Below are 13864 nucleotides of genomic sequence, written 5' to 3'. Positions count from 1 at the left end.
GTTGTAGGAGCAATGGGAAGTAATGTGGGAGAAATTATGACAATGAAAAAGGTGATGCAACTTCAAAAATAGTAAAAATACTCAAGATAAAGAAAGGTCACAAGAATGGATTGTATGGGAAATGAAACTCTTAAGCTGCTTTAATATGGAAAAGTCAATGGGATGAGATATAGTGGGGGTGAATATATCCTGCTGTTACATGTTTAGCTACTTTAACAACAACTTAAGCCTGTTTATTTTCAATAGGTTTAGAACTGCATTAAAATAGCACAGACAGGAATTCCATACAAACGCATTAATCATTATGCTAAAAATAAACAGCAAGCAGAAAATTAAACTTACCGTCATATTTTTGATATTGGTCTAATGACATTGCTGACATTGAGCCACATTCGGGAAGCAGTTTGCAATGAGGACATAGTTATTTAAAATTGAATTTTCTTGCTATTCTTTGTCATACGTAGCAGAACTGATTGCAATGCTTTGTAAATAGCATTTTTGATAATTTTATCTCTGTCTTAATCACTGGTTTAAATGTTGAAAGGTTATTTCAAAGCATTAGAGATATTCCTTTATACATTAATTAATCTGCTGTGCATTTGCAGAATTTTCTCTTTAACTTTTACAGCATTTGAAGTTCTACTTTTTTAACCTTTGTGAACAGAATTTGTCATTTGTTGTTTGCTAACCCTTATGGTGTTACTCTTACCCTCAACAAGCTAGCAAAGAAAACAAAACAGGCAAAGTAAAGGTGGGAAATATCAATGCCATAATATTGTCAAGGAATTAAGCACAGGCATTGCCTCATCTGTTATTATGGAATGACTTCGTAAAATATTCCTCTGCTTGCTTGCATGATGTCAACATATCATGTAGTGTGCTAGTTTTTACACACTGTTCTAATGGAGACATTAATCTACCAAAAATAAATTATTCTTTTCATTAAGACAGAGGGGTGATGATGCAATGTGGCATGGTTTGCAAGCTAATACGCAACCTTCTTTTTTCTTATTTGAGATGCCTTGGAAATCAATAGAGATAGATGTTATAGAGCAAGAAGCCTGACATTTAAAAAAAAAATTGAGTACTTGTACAAATGATAATGTTACATATCTCATGGCTACCTTTACCATGTTTTGTTGTGGGCTCAAGGTTGCAATATAGACAAGTTGTGACCTTTTGGATTTAGTAAGACATGACACATTTCCTAGGAGAAACTGGTTGGCTCTTTACGAGAAACCACTTTCCAAGTTTCATTTGTCTTAATCTTTTGTGCTGTCCTTTCCCACTCCTCAATCTGAGGAAGTGCAGGGCTCCTGTTATCACTTTATAAAGCATGGGCTTGGCACCCCTATTAATCAAATCCACAGACACTGAAAAGCGACTGATTTACTACTAAGCACTGGGCCACTTGCCAAGCACAACGTGGTAAAGAGGGAAAATATTTTAAACAGTTAAATTAACAATAAAGTAGATTAGCTCCATTTCACAAAGTTCTATTTAACTCTGCTTTTCTAGGGAATTCAGCATTGATGATTGTTCCAAATAGGAAGGTTTCATATTTAATGACGTGTAAGTCCATTGTAGGAAATAGATATTTGTACTCCTGGAAGATAGTGTTTGAAAATATTACAGTGAAATCTTATTGGATGCAAGGATATTCATAACATCAAAACACCTCAAAACTGGAATGCCAGATAGCTCTGTTGTGTGGCTAATATATTGAGTGGAGAAAGTGAGGTCTGCAGATGCTGGAGTATCAGAGCTGAAAATGTGTTGCTGGAAAAGCACAGCAGGTCAGGCAGCATCCAAGGAACAGGAAATTCGATGTTTCGGGCATAAGCAAAGGGCTTATGCCCGAAATGTCGAATTTCCTGTTCCTTGGATGCTGCCTGACCTGCTGCGCTTTTCCAGCAACACATTTTTAGCTCTAATATATTGAGTGACTGAGTCACAAGGACCAAAGAATTTGTAAATTGTTTAGGAGGTCAGTGCAAGGATAAGAGCTATCTCAATTAAGCCTATGCTTCTTGTCAAATAGGTAAAAATTGACTAAAATTCCTGCTACTGACTACTGGAGGCGTTGGATAGGACAGGATCAAACCTTGTTGCGTTGCCTCTCATGTCAATGAAAACCACTGTGGCATTCAACAACGTCTGCTTAGGCACTCCTTCAGGATCAAAAGTGATTTGCTTCCACTCTGGTTTGATGAACTCTGAAATGGCTTTTAGGTCTAATTCATGAACTGCAGAATCTGACATGTATGGGGTAAGTGGCCCTTGAAGGCTTGGGGTTTTGGGTCGATCAAGAGGAATTGACTCCTATGTCACTAGCTCCTGTCAGGTCGAATCAGAGGATACTTGCAATATCAACAAATTTGTGGCTTCTGCATGCACCCAGTCTTAATTGTTTTCTTGGGACCTAACACATCAAAATGATAGGCACTGTCATTTACTGTCTCAGCCTAACTATAAAAAAAAGCCTCTTCAATACAGTCATTATTTGGAGATGTGGGTGTTGGACTGGGGTGTACAAAGTTAAAAATCACACAAGTAAAAAGTGAGGTCTGCAGATGCTGGAGATCAGAGCTGAAAATGTGTTGCTGGTTAAAGCACAGCAGGTTAGGCAGCATCCAAGGAACAGGAAATTCGACGTTTCGGGCCAGAGCCCTTCATCAGGAATCCTGATGAAGGGCTCCGGCCCGAAACGTCGTATTTCCTGTTCCTTGGATGCTGCCTAACCTGCTGTGCTTTAACCAGCAACAGATTTTCAGTAAAAATCACACAACACCAAGTTATAGTCCAACAGGTTAAATTGGAAGCACTAGCTTCCAGAGCACTGCTCCTTAATTAGGTGAAGCTGATGTACAAGATCGTGTACTCCACAACCACCTGATGAAGGAGCAGTGCTCCGGAAGCTAGTGTGCTTCCAATGAAACCTGTTGGACTATAACCTGGTGTTGTGTGAGTTTTAACTCAATAATGTCAGTAAGTCATTTGGCACTTTTGGAATCATACATGGCAAGCATCATCACCTTCACAGAGATGAGGTGGAAGGATTAAGAGAATCCCTGTGTTTTGCCAGATTACTGTTTAACCGGGAAAAGTTGTATGAGTTTAGAAAGTGTAGAAGATTATTTTTAGTTGATGGTGGAGGATACAGATTGCAGCAAAGTTACAAATAAGGGAATCAATCATGTCGAAGCTATTGATTAGATTTCAATACCCATTTTCAAGAGAAACAGAAGATTAAGGAAATTTCAATAACATAAACGATAGAATAGTTAGAGCTTTGAAAGCAAATTAGGAAAGCTGAGTGGCACAATAACCTTTCACATTTGAAGTAATGGTGAATTACTCGAAACCTTTTGAGAATATTTGAGTAAAAGGCATTAAATCCGAAAGTGTGAGTATGCAGATTCTGTATTGATTATAAATAGTCTTTCAATAATGATATCCATTTTCTGAACTCTGTAGTACTTCAAAAACTTATTTGTCAGATCTTCTTGCTCACCTTCATCCCTGGTGCAAGATACTTCATTCCATATTTCAGTAGCTCACCTTAAACTCTAGAGACAAGACCCAACAACTTGCTGAATTCATGTTAGAGCTTGACATATTTTCATTTGAACAAAACTCAAAATGTCTGCGCCAGCTAAATTCACATATAAATATAAACCTTCGACAAATGATTTCAAACAGGATGTCTAAGAAACAGGAGAAATCAATGCTGGCAAGTAATTTTTAACTTATTCTTGGCTTCCTGATTGGGATTTTCTTCATGCTGATTGTTATTTCCCAGGTGGATTCACGGTGACGTACCTGGGCCGTGGTGTTGTAATATTGAATCCCTTCCTTGAAAAAATTGTATTGAGGCTTTTTGTTGAAGGCTGAGAGGTGTGTTCAAAATCATAAGGGGCTTGAAGAAACAGATAAGGAGAAACTGTTCCCACTGATAGAAGGCTTAAGAACAAATGGATACTGAAATAAAATGATTAGCAAATGAAACACGAGGCACTATCCTTTTCCACAATGAGTGGTCGAGATCTAACAATGCATCACAGTTATTTTAATGAACTTGTTCAGACATATTATGATGCACTTCAGGCAGGTAAGGCTTGAGCCAGGCCCTTTGGCTCAGAGGTAAGGACACTATCATTGCAATGCAAGACTCAAGAATACATATCATACAATGAGTTTGAATGGCTGCCTTCATTATTACAAGCATTTGATGATTCCATTCTATAAGACAAGAATGTGAAAATTTGCTATATAGAGGTCAGATTCAGACATAGCTTCAGTCCATGTTAAATGTTAAATCTCCTTCCTTCACTGTTCATGGCCCATCTCTTGAAATGAGCACTGCCAAAAAAGAGGCAGCTGGTATTGTGAAGCAGTTGCCACCTTAAGAAACTAGAGCTAATGGTTTCCTTCTGAGGACAGGGAGTTTACTGCTGAAGGTTATTGTTGTGGTACTGCCTTGCCATCTAGTCTTTGCTAGGTGAAAAATTCTTGATGAAGGACTTTTGCCCGATTTGTGGATTCTCCTGCTCCTCAGGTGTTGCCTGACCTGCTGTGCTTTTCCAGCACCACACTCTTGAATCTTATCTTTGCTGATCATTTCAGCATTGTTCTAGCTATTATGATTTTTTTTACTCAATCCATTCACTAGATGAAGTGTAATGATTGTCCCATATGTTTTTCTCAATATTAAGGCATAGAAAAGGAGCAATATAAGGAGCTGCATAAGGATTCAGGTTAATTAGGCATCATTGGCCTCTGTATATACAAATCTCAAACTTCCCATTGATCTCAGACACTGTGCTTCCACTGTTTGGCAATACCTGCTGTTTCTCTCTCTCATGGAGCCAACCTCTATTGGAGGCACAGCAGTATTTGTGCTTTTTAAACATTTTTCATCATTGGACTGTAGGCATCGCTGGTTTGGCAAGCATTTATTGCCTATTCTGAAATTCTCTTAGAAGATTGTAGTGAAGATTGCCTGGGGTACAGGTACACCTACACTGCTGTTCGGAAGGGAGTTTGAGGATCTTTGTCATCAGAGTCAAGAAGCAGAAAACAGAAGTCAGTCTGGTGTATGCACTGGACAAGAGCTTCCAGGTGATGATGTTCTTATGTATCTGTTGTCCTTGGTTGATGGAAGAAGATTCTGTTGAAGGAGCCCTAATGAATTTGTACAGTGCATAGTGTAGATAACATACACTGCTGCCACTGTACATTATTGTTGGAGGACGTGAATACTTAGGTGCTGGATGGGGTGCCAATAAAGTAGGCTGCTTTATTGTGGATGATATTGAGCTGCTTGAGTGTTGTTTGAGCTGAACTCTTCCAGGCAAGTAGGAAGTATTCCATTGTTTTCCTGATGTGTGCGTTGTTGATTGTAGACAAGCTATGGAAATTAAGGAGCTGAGTTACTCACCACAATATTTCCAGTCTCTGCAACCATGGTGCAGTTCAGTTTCTGGTCAATAGTAAACTCTAGTATGCTGACAGTGAGGGTTTCAGTAATGACCATTGAATGACAAGGGGAAATGATTAGGTTATCTCTTGCAAGAGGTGATCATTGCCTAGTACTTGTATGTCATGAATGCACCCATCAAATTCAGAATGGCATTGAAATTCTACACTATTGGCTGCTTTCAACTTCATTCAAGGACACATATGATATCAAGCTGTTCCAGTACAGTTACAACACTGGCATGCACATGATTATGTGGAGAATTGCCTAGGTATGTTCTGTACAAAAAAAGGACAAAGCTAATCCAGCCAATGACTACCCCAACAGTCTACTCTCGATCATCAGTAAAGTGATGTAAGGTGTCAGTGCTATCAGGCAGCACCTGCTAAGCAGTAACCTGTTCATTGATGCCCAGTTTATATTCTGCCAGGGCACTTAACTCCTGACCTCATCACAACCTTGTTTCAAACTTGGACAAAAGAGCTGAACTCCTGAGTGAGTTAAAAGTGACAGCATTGAAAGGATGATCTTAAGGCAGCATTTGATGGGATGTGGTATCAAGGAGCCCAGGCAAAACTGGAATAAATGGGAATCACTCTCTACTAGTTGGAGTCATACATGGCACATAGGAAATGGCTGCTGTTTGAGGGCAGACATCTCAGCTCCAGCAGGTTCTCAGGCTGACCTGTTTCAATCAACCTGTTCCACCATGCCTGGGACAAGTGGGACTTGAACCTAGACCTTTGGGCTCTGAGGTAGGGACAACAGTCCGAGCTCCTGAGGGCATTGTCTATGACCCAAAAATCTTGTGATGCTTCATCAATGACCTCCCCTTCATTATAATATCAGACGTGAAATGTTCACTTATGATTAGACAATATTCATCACTGTCTATGACTCTGTAGATACTGAAGCTGTCCATGATCAAATAGAGTGAGACCTGAACAATATCTAGGCTTGGCCTGAAAAACGGCAAGTTACATTCACACCACACAAATAACAGGGAATGACTACCTCCAATAAGAGACAAATATCCATTCCCTCCACCACAGACACTCAGTAGCAGCAGTGTGCACCATCTACAAGATGCGCTGCAGAAATTCACCAAAGCTACTGAAACATTACCTTCCAAACCCACAACCAATACTATCTAGAAGGACAAAAACACAAGATACATGGGAACACCACCTCCTGCAGTCTACCCTCCAAGCTACTCACTATTCTGACTTGAAACTGTATCGTCATTCCCCCTTTATCGCTGGGTTGAAATTCTGGAATTCCCTTCCTTATAGGATTGTGGGTCAACCCACAGCAGGTGGAGTGCAAAAGTTCAAGAAGGCAGCTCACCATCATCCTCTCAATGGCAACTCAGGATGAGCAATAAATTTGGACCAGTCAGCAATGTCGATTCTACAGGAAACAAATAGCCAACAATTTATTTTGGTGAGCTAGCCAGTTTATATCATTTACTTTGAGCCTAACATGACAATGTAATTGCGCTGTTAACATTTATGGTCGGGGAGGATATCTATAACTGCAAGGTGTAATCAAATATACCCACATCATCAAAATTGTCATAACAAATCTGTCGGGCAATGCTTCAGTACACTCCAATCAAGGTGTTTTACTCTGTGCGGTTTGCTATGTCTTCCATGCAAATAGTTTTGGATTCACAATGGATCTCAATGAATGTCCTGGAGGTGGTGAAATAAAGTGAACAAAGTCAATGGAGACCAGGCAAAGTAGATTGCGCTGGATGAAGAAACATGCAGAGAGGAACCTTTGCCATCCCTGAGACATTTATGAATAGAGCTGATAACAACCAACTTCAATTGTGTCCCAGGCAAATTTGCTCTGGCATTAAATCCACTTTCTGCATGTACTTCTGATGTCTTTTGTGTGCTGACGTTTCACTGTCCTAGACAGCAAATGCTCCCGTTTCAGATCTTCCTGCAATTGATTTACCCAGGCGTTACTTCGAGTTGTCAAGAATCAACCTGTAAGTTCCATCAGTAGAATTGCCCATCTGTACGAAATATGCTCATCATTTGACCACCTGTGTTCACCTTTTTTCCTCTCAGCACTTGAAACCATGGGTTCTTTAATAGACTTTAATCACGCAATTGACTTACACGTTGCCTGGCTTTGCTTTCCACTGAGGCTATTGGAAGGCAAGAAAGGCCCTCTGTTCGATCCTACAAAGTGTGACGGATGGAAATGAAACACTGCAAAGCATTTCAACCACGCCTTCTAACAAACTCAGGGAAATACGATGGTTTAAAGATCCCACCAACATTATAAATCTGGCTTTGATTCATTTTCAGTTGTAAACCAAATTGGCTGAGGATAATGCCTTCCTGACTAACCGCCAGAAGTAGTATCAGACTTAGTTCTTATCTAAACCAGTCTGCAGCTAACAAAAGCAAGCTTGCAAATTTAATAGATGCCTCAGCATTCTTCAGTTTCCATATGACAGGGGCTAATTACGTATGGGAAGAGACACTGAAGCACAGAAAAGTATCAAACGTCATGACTTCCACATTGTAATAAGAACAGAATATCTTAGAATTAAACAGAGGGTGAATAGGGAAACAGAGTTAACATTTGTTGGGACAGAGACTCTAAGACACTTCTACTAACATGCATGGAAGGTCCAGATGTTCCAGCTCTCTCTTTAATCAAATAAAGAATTGTCTATTATGAATAATACAGTATATTCATAATTCCAGTTTGATTCTTTAGAAATGTAAATAAAGACCAAGAGTTCAGATTCTAAATTTGTTTGGAATGGAATAGAATAGGATAGAATAGAATAGACCATAGTAGCAAAATGGTGGAGTGGCTCCATCTACCTGTCCTGGGGGAAGGTGATGGCCTTCTGCACTACCCCACCCACCTCCGAGTGCCTGTCTACAACATGGAGTGCCAATTTCCCCTTCTCTGCCATGGTCAGGGCACAGGCCACAAACCACGCAGGGCAGCTTCGGGTTGTTAGTTATTGACGGGGAACACAATGGTCTTCTAAACTTAGCTTTGGCACCAGGAACCCAGGATGTCCCAGCGGTGGTGAGTGTCCCAGCCTTGCAGAGAATGGGAGAATCAGGCTAGCACTGGATGGGAGGGGCACCATGGGACATGGATGGTAGTTAATGAGGTGAGTTTGCAACAATAGCACAAGAAAACCGGCTCAGCTTCACTGAGAGAAAGTCCATGAAACTCGACAAAAAGAACACAGAGCCAAAATATGGGAGATGCAGCTTACTGGCAGTGAATGTTTGGCAGTTTCCTGGTTAAACTGTCCTGCTGCCTATAAAAGATGTACTTACAGAACTTTGGTGGTGTGATCTTTATTTTACTCTCTACACTGGACTATGTTAACAAATTGGTCCATTTCTTTTCAGCATTTTGAAGGAAGTATACAGTAATATTTCATCTTGATGGTCATTTTCTCAAACTCCCTGATCTTTGAAGGGAACATTTGGATTTCAAGCAGTTTAACTGTCCATATTCCTTTGACCTGTAAAATGAATGCCATCATTATTGAATTACAATTAAAGGACAAAAACTTTATAAATACATTAAAAGGCCAGTTGGACATAGAAATTGTAATCTGAGACTTAAAACTGCAGTAATACAACTGGTGCCCTGTCTTAATTCTGGAGGGGAACCATCATTGAACAATTCATTGGGGCTAATAAGTTTGTGAACACACTAAATGTGCACTGGAACATATTCTTGCCTCTTGAATGTCCTTTACTGCATGCTCTCTTCACCAAAGGTTCTAAGATGTTAACTTTAATGCCACTAATGCCATTCTAGTAAGATGCGCCAGGAGGAAAGTTCCTTTTTATACTGAAAAGAACAAATACTGGAGATCACAACAGGTTAGAGAAACAGCATGTTTCTTTTTTAGATTAGATAAGATTACTTACGGGGTAGAAACAGGCCCTTCGGCCCAACAAGTCCACACTGACCCGCCGAAGTGCAACCCACCCATACCCCTACATTTACCCTTCACCTAACACCACGGGCAATTTAGAATGGTCAATTCACCTGACCAGCACATCTTTGGACAGTGGGAGGAAACCGGAGCACCCGGAGGAAACCCACACAGACACGGGGAGAATGTGCAAACTCCACACAGTCAGTCGCCTGAGTCGGGAATTGAACCCGGGTCTCTGGCGCTGTGAGGCAGCAGTGCTAACCACTGTGCCACCGTGCCGCCCACTAGTTTTTAGTAAAATGCCCATTTAGAGTTCTGTTACTTGAAAGTTTTTTTATAAAGGCCAGTTGTTGTTTCAAGTTCTTTCTTCTAAACAGATGTAGTGAGATATTTCAAAGACTGAGAAAAGAATTCTGAACGTATCTGTGTTATTAGAATTATTGTAGTCTATTAATATATAGGATTTTATTTCCCTGAAGCAACTTCATCTTTCACAAGCAGGTACAATGAACTGATTGACAAGAGAACTTTCCAGTTTTGATTTTACAAACTGAAACAGCAGAAGTGATGGATACAAGCTCGCAACAGTAAGCAATGTGTACAAAAATGCTAAATTGTTAAATGATGCAAAGAGGCATTGACAAGAATCCTTCAACACTTTATCTGTAATACCAAGGAGCAGAACACAGCTTCCAAGAGAAGCTCAATGTAAAACAAAAGTATCATGCAGCACGTAGGAGCAAGAACATTTCTGGAATGTTGGACAGAGAACTCAAATACTAATTGTAATGATTTTTAGGCATATAGCCTCTAATTATTCTCCAATATGTCACATTTAATCTCTTTGCTTTTGTCATTATGGGATGAATTTTATGCTCTTTTTGGTGACGTCTGAGTTTTATTGAGTTTTTTGCCATGGGCCTCAATGAGATTTCTTGTTAAAATCTGTAAGAACTGCAGATGACGTAAATCAGAAACAGAAACTGAAATTGCTGCAAAAGCTCAGCAGGTCTGACTGCATCTGTGGAGAAGGATCAGAATTAATGTTTTGGGTCAAGTGACCCGTCCTCAGAACACAAATTTCTTGTTGCATCTTACTAAAACACTTCATTGAAATCTAATTTGCCCACAAGGTGTCCCTCATTTCCAATTCTATCCATATCTTGCCACGAGCCATTCCCGGAACAACTCACCACTCATTGGATATCTACTGAAAGACTGGCATGCCTTGGACCAATGCCATCTTTAAAAGGCTGCTGTGCACCATGACAAGCGTTGGCAGACTGGTATTGCTCCTCACCAGCAACATTAATTTTCAATGGCCAGAAAAGCATGCTACTCTTGGCACAAAGCTGGTATGGCTTACCCTGCTTCGCATTGTGCAACTGCAATCTCTCACTATCATCGTAGTTAAGCCACCAGACCACGCAGTTAACCTGGCCTTGGCTTCCTTGTCTGGAGATCCTCTGTGTTACCACTCATCTGGCTTCAGTGGAGACCTATATCTTGTCATTGTCTAGGGGGATCCTCCCATAAGGATAGGGAGATAATAATGTTATAATTGCTAGACTATTAATTCAGAGACTCAGATAATGGCAGATCGTGGAATTTGAACGCAATTAAAAAATGAGTATCTGATGATGACCATGGAACATTTGCCAATCGTTGGTAAAGAACCAGCTGGCTCAATAATGTCCTTTAGGAAAGGAAACTGCCATCCTTACCCGGTCTGGCTTATTTGTGACTCCAGACCCATAGCAAGGTGGTTGACTCTTTCTGTCCTCTGGTAATTAGGGATGGACAATATATGCTGGCCCATCCTGTGAATGAATAATTAAAAAAAAGACAAGAAATTGGACAATTTGAAATGTGAGCTTTCATTGACAGCCACCAGAACTGAACATCAATCAAAGAAGCATCCCCTTAGCATGACTGAGCAGACCGTTGACTGCTGACTTTGCAGCTTCCCACCTCACCATGTATGATTCCCCCGACGGCTGGTGCTGGCCTTAAATAATGGAGAATTGTCAAATCCCCTGGACTGTAGTCAGACAGATTCCCCCGATCCTGAATGTGCCAAACTGACAGCTGACCGTGTCCAAACCCCTGGATTGCACGTGGACTCTGCCCCTGGTTGACAGTACCAGGAACTCCTGAAGTGACAACCTCACCACTCCCCCTTGATTGGATTAAGGACTAGCCCCACCCGCTCTCCAACATGGCCATTTGTTTGAATGAATGTGCAATATGCTTACTGCGTGGGCTGCTGCAACATGATGACGGTGTTAGGTTGACATCTTGGGTGCACGATATGGCCAGACATCCCTCCCTCTGCCTGGATAAACTTCCACTGAGAAGCAGCTTTCAAGTATGTCTGTATGAATGACATCAATTCAATTTTCTTCTGGCTGAAGTACCATTGTGCTAACAGACTTGACAAAGGCAAGGCAAGGGAAGACAGCGATGCTGCAAGTATGCAGCTAAGCGAGCTGGGTGCCTGTGTCCATTCCTACTCTGGCCTTTCAATCCTAGTTACTGTAAAGCAAGCCTGTGCTTCCTCAGTGGTCTGCAAGTGGACCAGGGCCATGCCATGCTTGTTCTGAGATGAGTATTGGGTGCCGATGCCTGTGGGTGAGGAGTTTGTGGGGCCACTGAGGCCTGAGATGCTGTTTGGCACTAAGCAATGCCAGCCAGCGATGAGCTGAAGTTACCAGATATCTGCTCTGACAACCATGCCATGAATTGCCAACAACAAAATCAAAAATGGCGAGAAAAACTCAGCAGGTCTTGCAGCCTCTGAGGAAATTAACCCAAGTTAACTTTTCAGGTCCGGTGACCCCACTTCAGGGCATTTTCTTTTCACGAATGTGGGTTGCTCAATGCATTTGGTAAGATACAGAGTTGAATATGAATGAGATAAGTTGTGATATTAGTTGTTTGACGACTAATGATTCGCCCGAACTGGCAACTTTCTGCTGCCTCCTGAGAAAGTCACCTTTCCAAACAGTGAATGTCTAAAAGATGCAGGGGCTTGTCGCCTGATTCTGCTATAAATTTTGCCTCAACTCATATCACTTAGACCCTGTAAGACTGCACCCTCTATCTCTCTTCGATCTTGTGCACCAGCCGATTTTGAACAGTTTCTACCTTACTGTTGTTAGAATACTGAATGGACTCACAAACTCTTAACATTTGCCTGTACCTGTGTTTTTGTTTTTGCCGATGTTAACCTATTATTTACTATCTATGCTACTTAACTCTGTGCTTTGCCTGTATTTCTTGCAAGACAAAGCTTTTCACTGTGCCTCGGTATACGTGACGATAAATTCAATTCAATTCACGTTTGCAGATTCCTCCAGTCTGATGAGCTCTCCTGTGCCCTTTAAATTAGTTCTTCTCTTCTTTAACCCTATCTTTGTTGGTTGAATGTCCAGTTGCATGAGTCCTGCTCACCTTGGATGTCTCTACCATTTACCTTACCATCTTTTAAAAACCTTTTCAAAATCACCACTTCAAATCAACATTCAGTCAAAACTCTTAACTGTGCTCTCCCGAGCTCATGATTTAGTTTCAATGGCAATTTGCTTGATGCTGCTTTTTAAATTCAGTGCAGAGGTGCAACAACAGAATTGGCTCCTGTGAAAGGCAAAACCCCCTCTAACTGTTTCAATGCATTATAATTTGGATTCTTTCAGTTTAGCAAGATTATCAACAGAGTTTCAACAAATATATCAGCATAGGAAATACATAAAGCAAAAATAATTGTTGGTCTTGCTTACTTGCATTTTCAGACACTGTTTAGACTCACTGAAGTTAAAATTATATAGTAATTACAAATGCATTAATAGGTTTCTCTAACATTGTTTATTTAAATAAAGGTACAAGCTTAACTGGTTTATTTTTTTATTAAAATAATGGAAAACCAATTCATACAAGCATAGTAACATATGTTACTAATATTTCACAACCTGGTTCAATTGAATTACATGTAAATCTTTTGAAAACTGCTAGAAAGAAAGAGAAAGTAAATATTCTTCTAATTTCTATGGGCATAATTTCCACAATGAACTTTTTGGGGAAATCGTAATATTTTGGTCCTTTAAAATGAAATGACCATAAATATCAGTTGATGCTTGTGTTGTTCCCATGTGCAGAATGTATAAGATAACTCATTCTTCAGATGTAAATCTGATTTCCAAGTATGGGGAAAAACACACCATATGCAAACACAATTTAATTTTGAAATTGTTGTATTGCATGCAGACTAACACTCAGAGATGAATAACATATGAAACAAAATGTTGTGAACTTTCTAGTTCTGTTGTCCCTAAACTCAGTATAACACACTGTAAACACTCTGCAGGTTTGGCAGAGTTTGTAGAGAGGGAAAAAGAGTTAACATTTCAGGCTGATAACCTTGTTCAATACCAACCTGCAGTACA

The sequence above is a fragment of the Hemiscyllium ocellatum genome, chromosome 37 (genome assembly GCF_020745735.1).
Source record: "Hemiscyllium ocellatum isolate sHemOce1 chromosome 37, sHemOce1.pat.X.cur, whole genome shotgun sequence".
Classification (NCBI taxonomy): domain Eukaryota; kingdom Metazoa; phylum Chordata; class Chondrichthyes; order Orectolobiformes; family Hemiscylliidae; genus Hemiscyllium; species Hemiscyllium ocellatum.
Note: the sequence above shows the minus strand (reverse complement) of the source record.